Raw genomic sequence first — 17,336 nt, 5'->3', positions numbered from 1 at the left:
TCATCAATTGTCATTGTTAATTAAATACAAATCAAATCAAATCAAATATCCATTGCTGGACAGGTCACTTAACAAATTGGGTCATAAATTACGACGTTAGAATAACGTTACACATTGAAATAGCGTGGCGACCAGTAAGGGTGTTGTGGTCACGGTGCATGGAGGGTGTAAACACACTATTTCACATGCACCGCAGGGCCGTGTTCGACCCCCACGGTTTCAAAAGTCTACATTTCAACCGTAAGTCACATTTAACTTTAACGTAACATTATTTAAGCCTCACCCAAACCATAACCCTAACCATAACCAGGTTGCTTTACTTGCCTAACCATAGAACCAAAGTTGTTAATGTTCTTTTATTTGCTTTTAAAGTTGGATTATGTAACAATATTTTCACCGTTCAGTTTCAAATTTATGTTGAGATTGTACATCCGTGGATTGCAGAAACATACGATGCCGACATTTTATTCTGGCGATTGTGTGTGTGTGTGTGTGTGTGTGTGTGTGTGTGTGTGTGTCTGTGTGTGTGTGTGTGTGTGTGTGTGTGTGTGGGGGTGTGTGTGTGTGTGTGTGTGTGTGTGGGTGTGTGTGTGTGTGTGTGTGTGTGTGTGTGTGACCTTGGTATTGACAGCGTCGTCCTCCTCCTCCAGTTTAGCCAGTGTGCTGTTTGAGTGTTCTCTCAGAGCCTCCCACAACGCAACCGCACTGACCTGCTCTAAGACCAACAACAGCACTGACTTTAATTACATCAGATTATGGTTATCTCTATAACAGACTGACAATTTGTCATAATAGTCTATTTATTTGTTAAAAAAAAAAGAAGAAGGTATAGTATCAAAGTTAAAAGTTAAAAAACAAATCAGCAAAATTATTTGTTATGAAGTTATTAATTTGATCTATTTACAAAATATTCCAGGCTATCTCCACTAAAGACAAAATATTGAACAGTGCATTTTGTGATTCTTCTGTACCTCCCATGTGTTCGATCAGCAGGTTATACCAGGCAGAGGCTTCTCTGTGACCAGAAGAAGGCTCAAGGAAGTAGTCAGCTGTCTCTTTTCCAAACAACCTGCACACACACGCACGCGCACGCACGCACGCACGCACGCGCGCGCGCGCGCACACACACACACACACACACACACACACACACACACACACACACACACACACACACACACACACCCACACACACACACACACACACACACACACACACACACACACACACACACACACACACACACACACACAGAGGTAAGCACATACATACATGCATACATGCATGCATACATACATACATACATACATACATACATACATACATACAGTACATACATACATACATACATACAGTACATACATACATACATACATACATACATACAGTACATACATACATACATACATACTTACATACAGTACATACATACATACATACATACATACATACATACATACATACAGTACATACATACATACATACATACATACATACATACATACAGTACATACATACATACATACATACTTACATACAGTACATACATACATACATACATACATACATACAGTACATACATACATACAGTACATACATACATACATACATACATACAGTACATACATACATACAGTACATACATACATACATACATACATACATACATACATACATACATACAGTACATACATACATACATACATACATACTTACATACAGTACATACATACATACATACATACATACATACATACATACATACATACAGTACATACATACATACATACATACATACATACAGTACATACATACATACATACATACATACTTACATACAGTACATACATACATACATACATACATACATACATACATACATACATACAGTACATACATACATACATACATACATACATACAGTACATACATACATACATACATACATACATACAGTACATACATACATACATACATACATACATACAGTACATACATACATACATACATACATACATGCATGCATACATACATACATACATACATACATACATACATACATACAGTACATACATACATACATACATACATACATACAGTACATACATACATACATACATACATACATACATACATACATACATACATACATACATACATACATGCATACAGACAAATCCAGGCAAAAGAACCATAGCATCAGGCTAACTAAACCCCCAAACCCAAATCTGTGTAAATCCTGACTTCTACTCATGCTACTGAAATTACCATCTGCTATTGGCTGATCTTTAGTGTTTAGGGTGATTTTTTTTACAGTGAATTTGCACTATTTTGTATTGGTGTGTGACAGGCAGGTGTTCAAGCACGTTTGATCCAACATTGTGAGACACATTTACCTGCACAGGTATCGGCGGTAGTCCTGCTTAGTTTCAGTCCCGCTGGCAGATTTGTACAGTTCACATTCTGTTAGATTCTCTTCTGTCTCCATCTCAGATGCTTCTGATGAGACAAATTCTTCAGCTGGATTGTCTTGTGAGCTTTATATACCCTCCTGGGAAGGGCTGTGGAAGAGAGTCTGGTGGAAACACAATGCAAACACACAATGCAATGCAGTTCAACAGTCAACAATCCTAGTCGGTGGTCTCAACCAGTTACACAAGACTGTGTTGGTCAACTTCCCTCATTAAATAAGTGTTTAATAAGTGTTAAAGACAGTTTCACACATTGACATCCACAAATGATAGTGTTTGAAATATATAGGTTAATATGGGTGATCACCCCCCCTCCCTTTTTTTATTAGTTTGTGCCAACTTTCTCCTTTCCATGATGGTGGAGTCTGAACACAATCAGCATCGTTGGAGATGTCAGGGCTCGTATTCCTCCCCTCATTAGAAGCCATTTGTTGCTGTTTATTCTGCTATGAGGAACAATTTCCACATACTTCAAAGATTGCCAAAGCTATAGATAATCCATATGAATTTGTTTGGTTTTATTTCATTGTGTCTGAGTTGAGCCTTTAAATATCAGTTCTGCAACTGTGCTTACTGCCAACCTGTCTCTGACCTGCACAATGTTTGTTTTGCTATACTTGTATCTGTCTTTCAATTTGTTTTGCTGTGTGCAAATAAATAAATAAATAAATAGATACATAAACACATAAATAAATACATAAATAAATAAATAAATAAATAAATAAATAAATACGTAAATAAATAAATAAATAAATAAATAGTAAATCAATCAATCAATCAATCAATCACCTGACACACACTGAAAAAAATGGAAGTCTCAACCAGGAAATAATCCTTCTTAAACATTTCGACTTGCAAACTTTATTGTCACATCCATGTCTTCTTATTTAGGGCATCTTTGTTAGCTTTTATACAACATTTGTATTAAATAAAACAAAAATCTAATAACATAGTGCTTGCATTGCAAAACGATTGGGGGAAATATAAACGAGATGTAGCAAATGGGCTCTAACGCTAAATGACACGGGTATTCTCCTTTAACCCATAGGCTACCTGATGCAGCATTTGGGGGATATACACGCAAATGCTGCATCGGGTATCAATGGGTTAAAGACATTTATAAGTTACGTAACATGATCTGTGATCAGTTTATACCAAATTATACTAAAGGGATTTCTCTGCACAGGGGATGGGACCCTCTTCTCTCTTATAGCCCAACTTCTTGATTTAGGCCAATAAGACGGATGTATTTTTACATAACAATCTTGCCTATATACATTAAAATTGTAAAGCTCAGGTAAAAAACAACAGAACAACACATGGCTGTTTAAGTACAGCGTAACATCAGCTGAGGCCAAGATGCATCATAGGACAGAGTAGTGACATGTAGCTATGATGTTCCATCAGCTTACCTGCCAGTGAAGGTGAGGAGAGAGATGAGATGTTTCGCTATTTCCTCGGCACAGAATAAGAATAGCTCTGCTGTGGTTGACCGGCTCTGTCTTAGCCTCCAGCTGATTGGCTGATTGCAGACATAGACTGGACAGAGAGCTTGGCTGTCATTCAGACACCTCAGTCACCCACACAATCCCACCGTGAAAGGCTGTTGTCCCTGCACTGAGGTGACAGTTGCCAGGTGACTCCCGAGTCCCGCTAACCCCCCTGTCAGGAGAAAAGGCTGCACCAATCACTCTCCTTCCTCACCGCCTGGGTGACAACAACCGTCTGTGGAGGCTGGAGGGTGTGTGTGCGTGTGCATACATGCACGTGTGTGTGTGTGTGTGTGTGTGTGTGTGTGTGTGTGTTTTCACTAGTAATCATTTACATGCAATCATTAATTCCAAACTAAACACTAGTCAAAGGATAACAAAGAGAGCTCATTAGAATGAAAGAAAGAAAGAAAGAAAGAAAGAAAGAAAGGAAATCTTTGTGAGTAGAAATTGTTAATATTCAGAATTGGTAAAGAAAATAGTAAAGAAAATAATAAAGCTCGCATAATATTCAGAATTGTCTGCAAGGATAAATGGGTGCATTTCATTTGATGATAGTCAAATAAACAGACTGAATATCAAGTTTTAATATTTATTTACCATTAGTATGACATGTTTTAAACACACATTCAAGCACAGGAGGAGGAACAACCGAGATAATTCATTCAAGGCTAACCTTTACTGTAGCCTACATTTTAAACGCTGGAATTGCAAAAAGAAGAGAAAAGGATCAGATATTGGTGGTTAAGACTGAATAATGACATCACAACTGTTGATTTAAAATTAGTTATTTCTCTAAATCTGGCTTCAAATGTCCCACATTTTTCGACAGCACACGTCCCAGCCCTGCAGGTCCTCCCCGGGATATGTCCCTATGCCAGAATCAATGCTACTCCCCTGAATAGAGGCCAGTGTGAAGGATATAATGGGATGTGTGGGAGCAGTGGAGGGAAAGAAACTATAGCCTACTGGTCCGTTTTTGAGAGAAACTGGACTAATACTTAACAAGACTGTAATGGAGTAGGGAAACATTGGATGGATTAGTCCAGAAGGAGGCGGTAATGCAACATCTTGGATGCCAATCGCCGTAAAACCAAACAGAAGAAGAAGAACAACAACAAGACGATACATTTTCCCCATGATGGCGAAGGAATGACCCGCCCCTCTCTGCCTCTGATTAGCCTAGTGCCAAACGTTCATCCAATCACATCCGCTTGGCCGAGTGCAGTCAGCCAATCAGAGGCAGAGAGGGGCGGATCACGCCTTCGCCATCATTGGAAACAAATATCGCTTCCCGGACTAGGCCTCTGATCAAGGTTTATTTGTGCTCCGAGTCCGATCCAGTCTACAACTAACCTACATGCGCGCAAGGACAACTTTGGAAACTCAAGTAAGGCTGAATCATCTTACCCCAGCAAACATTTACACGTATAAGGACCGTCAGCTGCACGTCAAACCACTACATCTAGTCAGGGTCTAATTCTATATTCTGAATGGAAATCGTAGCGACGTAATTCCTCTACTTCCCCACAACGTGTCCAGATTCAACGATTTTTGAAAGACAAAAGATCGCACCTCATGCGGGATTCGATCCTGCGGCGTCCGCTTCGCAGTCATGTGTCTTATCCATTAGGCCACCGAATTAGTTACAAATGCTACGGATTTGGTCATATATAGAGATACTTAACATTGAGCACTTAGCATTTTGACGGTCCCGACTGGAAGTTGCGTTGATAGGCTAGCTGCCTCGCTAATTCTGTTTCATGATTTCAACCAGCGATGAGACAGGTATATTTATAGCATTTACGATAATATAACCAACGTGACTAGCAGACAGCATAGCACATCCAAAACCCACAACACTGCGTTTAGTTACGGCAAGAGAAATGGGACAACAGGACCACAGGATTGGGACCACAGGATGGGACCACAGGATTCAGGAAGTTTGTGATAAATACAAGCCAATAGCAAGAGACACTTGCACTTATATGACATAAACGTGTTTTCATATTAAAAAAAGAAAAGGGCGTTCAATAAAAGTCGTCATTGCACATGGAGTGCATGTCTATCTGATCACACAACAGGTAAATTGTCAATCCAATGTCATTTTATTCAACAAAAACACAAAAGACACCTACATGTGGTGTTTTCAAAGCAATATGAGATCAATATTTTTTGTTTTGAAGTGACAGTCTAAACGTTACATTGGAGGAACGTGGAGAGAACGTCAGACTTAGATGGTAGATGCCAAACCACAATTCTATCGTCTGGTGACGTCACGGTCAAGACGATGTTTGCTGGGACAGAATTAGATATAGACTAGTGCATACTGATCATATGGCATTCTCTTCTAGAATCACTGAGAACGATATCATGATCTCCTTTGTTTATGTAGCCTAGTGAGAGGCAATAGACGAATCTGGTAACTGGTAACTCTCTCTCTCTATTCTATTCAATTCAAAGGGGCTTTATTGGCATGAGAAACATACGTATACATTGCCAAAGCAAGTGTAAAATGAAAACAAAAGCAAAAATGTGCGTACACTTAAAGATATAGGAGAATAAAGAAGTGTAACATTGCACTCAAATATTATATAGGCTACATAAGTATGCTTCAGTGGCGGCTGATGAGATTGGTAACAGGGGGATCGCCGCCGAAATTGTTTTGGGCGTTTTTTTTTCTCTTTTGCCCAAAACGCCCAAATCTCATTTTAAATTAGCATTAGGATTAGACTGTTGTGATGTCATTATTCAGTTTTAACCATCAATAATTGTTCCTTTTCTCATTATTTCATTTCTCAGAGTAAATACTGTATAACAGGCTGGTTAGCTCAGATGGTAGAGAACCAGACTTACAATTTAACAATCTTGGGGTTCAGGGTTCAAATCTCACCTGGAGGGAGTGTTTATTTCATAAGGATATCTTTCACTTTATATTAGGGTGTGAAAAGAGTAACAAATGGACAGGTAATCATTCAGTACTCATAAACTACAGAGTATGATGCACCACTTTACAATAGGGTACACGAAAAGAGTAACTAATGGACAGGTAATAATTAAGTAATGATTCAGTATTCATAAACTACTGAGTATGATGCACCACTTTACAATAGGGTACACAAAAAGAGTAACTAATGGACAGGTAATAATTAAGTAATGAATAACTAACAATTAACTATATCCTCCCAAACTGACCATTGACTAACCATTAACTAATGAGTAATTACTCTACTAAGGAACTAACAACTAATCATGAACTAATGATTAACTACTATACTCACAATGTGACCTTAACTAATGATTAACTAATGATTAAGTAATACATTCACGCACTGACATTTTGGAATCATTAAGTAATGATTATCTACTCTATTCAGGAGCTGACATTTAGTAATCATTAGGTAATGATTAACTACTCTACTCAGGAAATTAGATACTAATCATTAACTAATGACTACCTACTCATTAACTATGATTAACTAGTGATTGACTAATGCCAAATTTTTTCATTAGCTACTCATTAACTGGCAATTAGTTAATGGTTAGTTTACTAGTAACTACTATAGTATTTGTGTACGTTATTGTAAAGTGTTACCGCTTCTTCTTCTGTGTTTTATGACGGTTGGCATCTTAAATGTTGCATTACCACTAAATAAGAACGCAGTTCTATTTGCTTCATCTGTTTAATAAGATACGCAATAATCAGACATGTTGTTGCCAGGATCTCTAAACAGGAACTGAACAGGTAGTGTAACAACAAAACAGTCCGTGGTGCAACTGTACCCGGACACAATGTTCCCTATCTCCTCCCCGAGTCTTTATCAGAACTGACCCATCAGGAAAGGTAAAGGCTGTGACAGTAACAAGCAGAACAGTGCAAAAAAACAGCAAAAGTAATCCACAGGAGAGACAGTCTACAGAAAAAGTAATCCACTGAAAAATAGTCCACAGGAAAAGCAATCCACAGGAAAGATGAAGGCGTGAAGCGTGGAGTGTAAAGTGCGGAATGTGGAGTGTGGAGTGTGGAGTGTGGAGTGTGGGGTGTGGAGTGATGCACAAGGGCTAATCCATGGAATAATCCTTGTGCCAGACAGGCACGCTGGCCACCCTGGTGGAACGCCGCACCGGCAGGGGAGAGGCCACCGGGGCCCCGGGAGTGGCGGGCACCAGCAGGGGGGGGGGGCAACGGGGCCTCAGGGGCGACGGGCCCGACAGGCGATGGCGCTGGTTGCGTAGCGGGGGCGGGCCGAGGCATATGCCGGGGAGGGCTCGCTGGCGTCGGCGTCAGGAGCGGGGGGGTCAACGTCCAGTGGCCGCGGCATCGCGGCAGGTGCCGGCATGGCGGCGCGCAGTGCCAGGTCGTCACAGATCGATCGGGGCAGCGGCTGGTCGTTGCGAACCGGGCCGAACCTGCGCAGGAACCTCCTGTTCCGGAGCGTAACTCTGCCCGAGCCGTCAATCTTGACCACGTACTGGTCGTGTTGGCGCACCTCCACGACACTACCAGTTCTGTCCCATTTGTTGGGGTGGTGCCCCGTCTGGTTCTGAACGCGGACCAAATCCCCCACCACGAGCGGCGGGAGGCGCCGAGTGTGCTCCGCCCAGACTTCAGCCGTGCGGATGTGGCGCTTACGGAGGGCCTCCTCCCTCGCCATCAGCGTCTCACGCCAAGTCTCGTGCGGCCTGTACTTCCCGGGGGCGATCGGGATGAAGTCGCGTATCGGGTGCCCAAAGACACACATCGCCGGGGATATCTTTGTGTCAGGGTCGGGCGTGTTACGGTACTGCAGTACCGCCCTCTGTACAGCATCCGTGTCCAGCTCACCCTTCGGGCCGGTGTTGTCGGCAATGAGCCGCTTCATCGTCTTCACCCCGATCTCCGCGCGGCAGTTGCTGTGAGGGAAGGCCACCGATGAGAGGCGGTGGTGCACGCCCCATCTGCGCAGGAAGGATCTGGTCTCGGTGGAGGTGAACTCCGGTCCCCCATCCGACGTGAGCTCCTCAGGCGTCCCGTACGTCGCGAAGGTACGACGCAGGTGATGTATGAGGCTGCGCCTCGCCGCAGTAGATGCATATCTCACCGGGCTTGGTCTTCGGTCTTTCTGGCCTGGCTCCTCCCCTGGCGCGGACGTCCTGCTGTCTTCCCCGTCGGTATGAGCTGCCAATTGCACCTGTGCTCTGTGGCTCGAGCGTTTGCCGGACTCCTTGGCCTCAATGTACTCTATCATGTCCTTCAGTGGCATGATAGAGTCCTGATTCTTTTCACCGAGCAGGTCGAGCTGTATCTCCTGGTCTGCGATCCTGCGCGCAATTACATCCCCTAGTATCTCCTCAGTGAAGTCATTGATTTGGTCACATCCCGCTTTGGTACATTCCATACTGTATTTGCAAATGTCTGCCTGTCCCTTGATGCGGGCATGGAATGATCGGATGGGCTCCTCGTGTCCTTGGCACATATTGGCCAGAGTCACACGAGCTACCATGGTGTTCTCTGCACGGACAGCGAGCGCTTTCATAGCAGCGAGGATGCTCTTTTCATCACTCTCTATCAGACTCTTCCCCGCCGCGTGGGTGAGGTCCTTCCTCAAATCTTCCTCGCAGCACTCTGGTAATTGTGTAGCCACGCTGTGTCCGGCGAGCTTGGTGCCTACCTTGTACTCGCTCCAGCGGGTCACGAAGTACGACCAGGCTTCGGCAGTCCCGGCCAGTCCTATGCAAGGGCGCCTGAGTTTTTCCGACAGCCCCGGGGCTTCTGTGTGTGGTCGTATGTGCGTTGAGTAGTGTCAGTTGAGTACTATCACGGCCTCCGTGTCTTCGGCCACATACGTACATCCCTCGACGGGGCAGTTCACACGCCTGGTCGTCATTGAAGAAGAGGAGAGGTATGTCTGATAAGAACGCAGTTCTATTTGCTTCATCTGTTTAATAAGATACGCAATAATCAGACATGTTGTTGCCAGGATCTCTAAACGGGAACTGAACAGGTAGTGTAACAACAAAACAGTCCGTGGTGCAACTGTACCCGGACACAATGTTCCCTAACCACCACCTGAATTGTATCAGCTTCACAGTGCTAACTATTTACAGTGTCCACTTTCTCAGCTATTCAGGGGGAAACACTGACATAGCCTACTTCTATTTTATTTTTGCTATACGTTTAAATGCAAAGATAGGCCTATGCGTGCAATAATGTACTGATAGTCAGCTTACTGTAGCTTTTATTAGCCTCTCAGGCTAGCTCTGGACCAGACAACGCTTCCTACTACCTAACAACTACTAACTACTACAAGACATGAAGACCGAAATAGGCTACTTTGTTACTGTGTCTGACGGAGACACGGCCTAACATTAACATTTAATATGAGCCGAATATCAGCCTGTGCTCAGCTATGTATACAGGAAGTAAACCGGATATTCAGGTGGGTTGTGACGGTGGTTATTGTTGTCAAGTTAAAACCGACATAGACTTAAGCAATATAGCATGAGAGCTAGTGTGTTGTGGCAAATATATATATGCCACAACACACGCTGCTCGAGTGCTATATTGCTTTTATAAAACAGTTTCCAAGTATGATAATATAAATATAATAATAATACTATAAGTCCGACTGGCATGGTATTCTGATAGAGTCAGTTGAAACACTACTGTAAGGCGGGACCTCTAGCAAGAAGATAGACGTGCGAGTGATTTGATTGGATCGTTCTGGAGACTGAAGTTGACATTGGCCAATCCTGGCGCTTGCTGAGAAGCTGAGAGCTTTCTGGAAACCCCGACAGGCAGCTCGAGCGCAGCGCTGCATTCTCAGCGCTTGCTGAGAAGCTGAGTGCTTTCTGCAAAGCCCGACACCAACTAACGTTACGGGGTTAAATGCGGGGTTAACAGCCTTTTTTTTGCAAAGAAGACATTAGCCCGCATCTATTCTTGTACAAAACATAATTTTCTGCGAAGTATTAGTAAAGTTATAAGCGAAGATCGATTCACAAGGATCTGACAGCTGTCTCCGCCATTTGTTTTTTTTGAGGTAACCAAAGGCTTTTAGTAAGAGAGTTGCCATGGCAACTCAATAACCCATGGCCATGGGTTATTGGAGTGGGTTATTGGATTTATACAATGGCTGTGAACCAATCAGATTGCTTGATTTGAGAGAGCCGTTTTATAATTAAGCAATATATCACAAGAGCAAGTGTGTTGTGGTGAATATATCCCGCTCTGCATTCTCAGCGCTTGTTGAGAAGCTGAATGCTCTCTGCAAAGCTGACACCAACTAACGTTACGGGGTTAAATGCGGAGTTAAATGCGGGGTTAACAGCCTTTCTTTTGCAAAGAAGACATTAGCCCGCATCTATTCTTGTACAAAACATCATTTTCTGCGAAGTATTAGTAAAGTTATAAGCGAAGATCGATTCACAAGGATCTGACAGCTGTCTCCGCCATTTTTTTTTCTACGTTGTCATTTGAGGTAAGCCTTATTATTACTCTCTTAGTAAGAGAGTTGCCATGGCAACCAATAACCCATGGCCATGGGTTATTGAACTCGGTTACTGGAATTATACAATGGCTGTGAACCAATCAGATTGCTTGATTTGAGAGAGCCGTTTTATAATAGTGCATAACCATAAGTGGTTAATAGAGTGTGAGAGAGGCAATAATAGACCGTCGAATCTGGTAACGTGTGCACACCCTAGGCCTCTGATCAAGGTTGATTTGTGCTCCGATCCAGTCTACAACTAACCTACATGCGCACAAGCAAGGACAACTTTGGAAACGCAAGTAAGGCTGAATCATCTTGCAGAATTAGATATAGACTAGTGCATACTGATCATATGGAATGATCTTCTAGAATCACTTTAGAACGATATGATGATCTCCTTTGTTTATGTAGTCTAGTGGTTAATAAAGATTGTGAGAGAGGCAATAGACCGTTGAATCTGGTAACGTGTGCACAACCCTCTCTCTCTCTCTCTCTCTCTCTCTCTCTCTCTCTCTCTTGATCTCCGTTATTAGACGTGATCCCAAATTCTCTCATGTCCATCAAACTCAAGAAAACCCTTTGTTCTCTCTCTCTCTCTCTCTCTCCCTCACACACACACACACACACACACACACACACACACACACACACACACACCCTTTCAATGTGTCTAATGGCGTGAAACAAGGTAGCATTTTGTCTCCATATTCGTTTACTTTTTATATGGATGATCTATCCAAGCAGCTAAACGGCTGTGGAACAGGCTGTATGGTTGGTAGGCTAATACCATCATCAACCATCTGATGTACGTAGACGATTTGGTTATTTTCTGTCCATACAGTGCTGGTCTTCAACAGCTACTGAGGGTCTGTTCCCAATATGGCTCAGACTTTGACATGAAGTATAATGCAAAGAAGAGTAATATTATCAAAAGTGAAGGATCCAACTGCGCTTCAGCTGTAGGAACTGGCAGGTCCGGTGCATCACAGGAGGGACGCAATAATACTTAAAAGAATAAGTCTGGAGCAGCTCGGATCCAATGATGCCTTTTATTTAAGGTGCAAAATGGTCAGACAACGAAGAGTAATATTATGATTGCTAGGAGCAGAGCAGGGAGGACAGTAAATTATCATTTCCTGACTTCTCTCTGTCTGGTACAGTCCTTAAAGTGTGTAAGGAGACAAAATACTTAGGACATTATTTAACTGATGACCTGTCCGATGATAGGGACATTTACAGACGGTGTCGAATGCTGTATGCACAAGCTAATATGTAAATTCCTAAATTTGGTATGTGCTCTGTACCTGTGAAGACTGCACTTTTTAAAGCATTCTGTACCCCCATGTAGGCTATACTGCCCACTTGTGGCGGCGCTGCAGAAAGAGCAGTATGCAGGGATGATCTGTAGCATACAATGATGGAATGAGGCTGCTGCTCAAGATGCCACGATGCAGCAGTGCAACAAGCCAGATGTTTGTCAGTGTTGGTGTGCCCACCTGTTCTGCTGTTGTGCCTAATCTCATGTACAGCTGTATGTGTAGCTCTCTGACTCTACCAACAGTGTGATTTCATTGCTGATGAACCTGTACTAAGCTCAGTCAGGCTCTTTTCCACTTTATGGAACCATTGGTGTTCTAGCCTTTATGTAATCACCATGTGACTTTGTGGATATTGCCTATTTTTATTCTTGTTTTATGTATTAATTGTTTTCTACTGTCTGTGTGCTATGGACCCTTAACGTTTGATTGATTGATTGATTGATTGACACCTACACACACACGCACACACACACACACACACACACACACACACTAAACTAAACATCTAAACATTACATTACGTCATTTGGCAGACGCTTTTATCCAAAGCTACTTACAGTAACACAATTTTGTCAATAATAGAGAAATCAACTATGCAACACAATCTATGACAACTTCTGAAGGAATACGTGCCTGAGTTTGAGCGTCTGACTCTAGCCGGCTGACCGTGTTTACAATTTAAAAACTGCGACAGTTCACACAACCTTAAGACGCATGCATATATTATATATCAAACTCTTGAGCTAATTCTGCTCTCACTCAGAATGTCAAAATACAAGCGATGTGATGTATTTACCTTTTGAGATATTAACGTTTGTTTGGCACAACTCATATAGTTCACTGCCGCAGGGTTGCACATTTTTTGGTGGCAGTGACGTCACGCTGATTCGTCCTACAGTGGGGTTTTTTTTTTTTTTGAGAGAGAGAGAGAAACATGTTAGTTCAAGAAGGGCCCAGATGAAACCTGAAAAGGTGTGTTTTTAGTCTTTGCCGAAAGATCGGCAGTGATTTGGCCGTCCTGACCGAAGGTGGGAGCTCGTTCCAACATTGAGGTGCCAGGGACGAGAAGAGTCACAAAACGGATGAGCGACTTTTGAGCCCCTGTAGCGGAGGAGGGGCGAGGCGTCCTGCACTGGTGGAGGAGCGGAGGGAGTAGTGAGAGGTTTGGAGCCTGACCATAGATTGTAGGTACAGAGGGGCTGTTTGGTGCACTGCCCTGTAGGTCAGAACCAGTGTCTTGAATTGGATGCGTGCCGAGATGGGAAGCCAGTGAAGGTCCCGGAAGAGGGGAGTGACATGAGAGAATTTAGGTTGGTTGAAAACCAGACGGGCTGCAGCGTTCTGAATGAGCTGAAGCGGTCGGATGTCATGGGCAGGTAGGCCGGCCAGGAGCATGTTGCAGTAGTCCAGGTGGGAGATGATAAGTGACTGGACCAGGAGTTGTCGCTTCCCTGGTGAGAAACGGATGGATTTTGTGGATGTTGTACAAGGCCCTACAGGAGCGTGCTGTCGCAGCAATGTAGGCCGAGCAAGACAGCTGGTTGTCAAGGATCACCCCAAGGTTCTTAGCTGTTTGGGAGGGAAGCACAGTGGTATTGTCAATGGAGATGGAGAGGTCTGTGAGAGGGCAGTCTTTCCCTGGGAGGAAGAGTAGCTCTGTCTTACCAAGGTTGAGCTTGAGGTGGTGGGCAGACATCCAGTCATCGATGTCTTTGAGGCAAAAGCCATGAGATGAGATCACATGGCCAAGAGATCTGATATAGGAATCTGTCTTAATTTATTCGTTGAAATCATCCTCTGCTATTTAAAAACTCACAAATCTTCAACCTTTAGATTGTAATATTTGTAGACCTGCAAACCTATGATTATCTTAATACATTTTAAACAACATACCATTCAACTTTGAACAATTTCCTAAAGAGTTTGAGTCTCCAATTTGTAATTAAATTGTATATGACTGATTTAATTTAACCCCTGCTGTATCTACAGATCTGCTTGTTGGGAGGACAGACATCTGGCGTAGGAGGGGAGGAGCATTGTCCAAATGAATTCTTCAGAAGAGGTGAGAAAAATATCACTGTTGTATCACTGATGTTGCAGCACACACACACACACACACACACACACACACACACACACACACTGTGCCCCCATAGGGGTGGGCTATTATTTTTCATGGGGGGCCACATGAGAAACCCAGATTGTTGCCGGGGGCCGAACAAATATTGTCATGCCGTAACCCATGGATGGGTAACTTTGATGATAGAGAGGGCCAGAAAATATGTCCTCGCTACCAGGTTTTGCTGAGGGCCGAACGGCGCCAGCGCGAAAAATTTGGTGCATTTGAAGCCAGGTTTAGAGGAATAACTCATTTTAATTAACAGTTGTGATGTCATTATTCAGTCTTAACCACCAATATTTGATCCTTTTCTCACTCACTCCTATGTCACCACCTGCTCTCAGGGCTTGAAATTAACTTTTTTGACCACCTGCCAATATGGCTGCTAGATTTTAAAGTTACCAGCCAATTAGAATTTCCACTAGCTGAAATGTTTTTCTTGAAATAAATCAGAATATGAGTGGGTTAATTAAAGCATAAGTATCAGTAAGTGTCCCGGGATGATCAAAGCCTGTGTTGAGGGTCACACAAACAAAAATGCAGTCTTGAAGCTAAATAAATCCAAAACCACTGAGTTATTTGAGTTATTTAAATTTCTACTTCAATGTAGCCTTTTAGTCATAAAGATTATTGAAAGATATTCCATATTCCAGACTGAAATGCTATAACAGAAGTGGAATATTGGCGAGAATATTATATGACATGAACATTTGGACACTTATTCAGTGGGTATCTTGCATGTTGCGTTCAGGTGCACTGTGTGTGTAATTTTTTTTTTTTTTTTTTTGCAATTCCATCGCGGGCCACACAGGTGGCGCCCGCGGGCCGCATCCGGCCCGCGGGCCGTATTTTGCCCATGTATGCCCCATACCCTAATTCTTTCTTTGTGTCTTTTTTAGAAACAGAGCAACACCAACAAGAGACACAAACGCATTCACACTGGAGAGAAGCCCTACCACTGTGACCAATGTGGAAGCAGTTTCAGTCAGTTCGGTCACCTAAAAACACACAAACGCATTCACACTGGAGATAAGCCCTACCACTGTGACCAATGTGGAAGCAGTTTCAGTCTGTTATGTAACCTAAAAACACACAAACGCATTCACACTGGAGATAAGCCCTACCACTGTGACCAATGTGGAAGCAGTTTCAGTGTGTTAGCTAACCTACAAACACACAAACGCATTCACACTGGAGATAAGCCCTACAAATGTGACCAATGTGGAAGCAGTTTCAGTGTGTTAGGTAGCCTAAAAAGACACAAACGCATTCACACTGGAGATAAGCCCTACCACTGTGACCAATGTGGGAGCAGTTTTAGACACTCAAGTGCCCTAACAACACACAAACGCATTCACACTGGAGAGAAGCCCTACAAATGTGACCAATGTGGGAGCAGTTTCACTGTGTTAGGTCACCTAAAAACACACAAACGCATTCACACTGGAGAGAAGCCCTACCACTGTGACCAATGTGGGAGCAGTTTCAGTGACCCAAGTGCCCTAACAGCACACAAACGCATTCACACTCGAACGGGCTACTGGTGTGACTGCTGTAAGAAAATGTTCACCCAGTCATCTAGTCTGAAGAAACACCGCTGCATCTAACCTGAAGAGCGCCCTCCACTGTCTGCAGGCGGAACTCACTTCTCTCTGTCCAACCAAACATGTAATCAATGAATCAAAGTTCAGTGACAGTCTGATTATGCATAATTATGTTTGTTTCTGACATTGCATTGCTAGAACGTAAACAACAATGTAAGAATGTCATTACAAAGTAAATGGAGAGCTTGTGAAACTGTCTGATTTGTGATTACTACAGCAGAATAACATGCAGCTAATATCACCATTATTTTTTCTGACCCACCATACAGAGCGTCATATTTTGCATTGACATATATTGAAGATATATTGTCCCTAAGGTTTACTAACATGAGATCTGTGGGGTTGGCGACTGTTGGATGTGGTTTACTTTCTCTGATGTGTCTTAAGACTGTTTCATGATGAAGATATGTTACGATGATATGAGTTATAATGTATGTGCGAATAATGATACCCTATGACTGTAGATGAGAAATGTTTTTGTTGATATGGCAAGGGGGGAGGGTAGGGTGTCTTGTCTTGGTCCTGTCTTTTTTTTTGTTCTCTCTTTAGTATTTGTATGTATCATTTGTAAATGTTTATGTTAAAAAACTATAAAAATTTGGTCACAAAAAGGTTTACTAACATGAATTAAACGAGAACAGTGACATCAACAAAGGCAAGTTCATATTAAAGGCACAATGAATTTAAACTCAATCTCTTCAGTGTATTACTTCTAGCCTGGTAATTAACTAAAGTAACTTAAGTCACAACAAGCATTGCCAATAGCCTACATGAATGATCTGTGGCTGGCAGCATATTTGAATAATGTCTTCATCTAACGTTTCATTGAAAATCAAGTTTCACTATTAAACTTTATTGTG

At 42.5% G+C, this 17,336-nt stretch overlaps 1 long non-coding RNA gene across 1 annotated transcript; it reads left to right on the top strand.

The window, feature by feature from the left end:
* Positions 1-5,236: 5,236 nt before the first annotated feature.
* LOC310795161 lies at positions 5,237-16,754 on the top strand. The gene is made up of 3 exons (XR_014553607.1): positions 5,237-5,352; positions 14,743-14,815; positions 15,772-16,754. It is a non-coding gene; the product is annotated as an uncharacterized lncRNA (long non-coding RNA).
* Positions 16,755-17,336: the final 582 nt, after the last annotated feature.

The sequence above is a fragment of the Poromitra crassiceps genome, assembly GCF_964638095.1.
Source record: "Poromitra crassiceps genome assembly, chromosome: 20".
NCBI classification, from domain to species: Eukaryota; Metazoa; Chordata; class Actinopteri; order Beryciformes; family Melamphaidae; genus Poromitra; species Poromitra crassiceps.
The sequence above is the reverse complement of the archived record's forward strand: the minus strand, read 5'-3'. Positions and strand labels throughout refer to the sequence as shown.